Here is a 936-nt window from a genome sequence, read left to right as displayed (position 1 = left end):
TTAGGTCCAGGGGTACATGTACAGGTCTGTTATATAGGTAAACTGTGTGCCACAGGAGTTTGGTGTGTAGATTATTTCATCACTCAGGTAATAAGTTTAGCACCAAACAGGTAGTTTTTTTAATCCTCTCCCTTCTCCTACCCTCCATCCTCAAGTAGGCCCTGGTGTCTGTTGTTCCTCTCTTTTTTTTTTTTTTTTTTTTTTTTTTTTCAGTCTCTGTAGAGACAGTCAAAAATTGCCAGTGCTGACTATATTTCAAGTCGTCATGGAGGGGTATTGGGAAAAGTTTTCAATTAGCAATAATTGTACCTCAGGTAAACCTCATTGGCTACAATGCCGCCACTGGGCAAAGCTGTTCCTCTCTTTATATCCATGTGTTCTCATTGTTTAGTTCCCACTTATAAGTGAGAATATGCAGTATTTAGCTTTCTGCTTCTGCATTAGTTTGCTTAGAATACTGGCCTCCAGCTTCAACTATGTTGCTGCAAAGGACACGATCTCTTCTTTATTATGGCTGCACAGTGTTCCATGGTGTATATGTACCACATTGTCTTTATTCAATCTACTGTTGATGGGCATTTAGATTGATTATGTATCTTTGCTATTGTGAATAGTGTTGTGATTAACATATGTGTGCATGTGTCTTTATGGTAGAATAATTGATATCCATATCCCTTGGGGTATATACCCAATAATGGGATTGTTGGGTCAAATAGTAATTCTGTTTTAAGTTCTTTAAGAAATCACCACAGTGCTTTCCACAATGGCTGAACTAATTTGCATTCCCACTGACACTGTTAAAGCATTCCCTTTTCTCTGCAACCTTGCCAACATCTGTTATTTTGTGACTTTTTAGTAATAGCCATTCTGACTGGTGTGAGATGGTATCTCTTTGTGGATAAGGCATCTTTAAGTGCCTCCCCTTCTCTACCTCAC

General features: G+C 38.6%; 1 non-coding gene across 1 annotated transcript; it reads right to left on the bottom strand.

Moving 5' to 3' along the window:
- Positions 1–213: 213 nt before the first annotated feature.
- LOC112205980 (U4 spliceosomal RNA) lies at positions 214–354 on the bottom strand. The gene has a single exon (XR_002940108.1). It is a non-coding gene; the product is annotated as a U4 spliceosomal RNA (small nuclear RNA).
- Positions 355–936: the final 582 nt, after the last annotated feature.

Source organism: Pan troglodytes, chromosome 18 (assembly GCF_028858775.2).
Source record: "Pan troglodytes isolate AG18354 chromosome 18, NHGRI_mPanTro3-v2.0_pri, whole genome shotgun sequence".
In the NCBI taxonomy this organism is placed as follows: Eukaryota; Metazoa; Chordata; class Mammalia; order Primates; family Hominidae; genus Pan; species Pan troglodytes.
The sequence above is the reverse complement of the archived record's forward strand: the minus strand, read 5'-3'. Positions and strand labels throughout refer to the sequence as shown.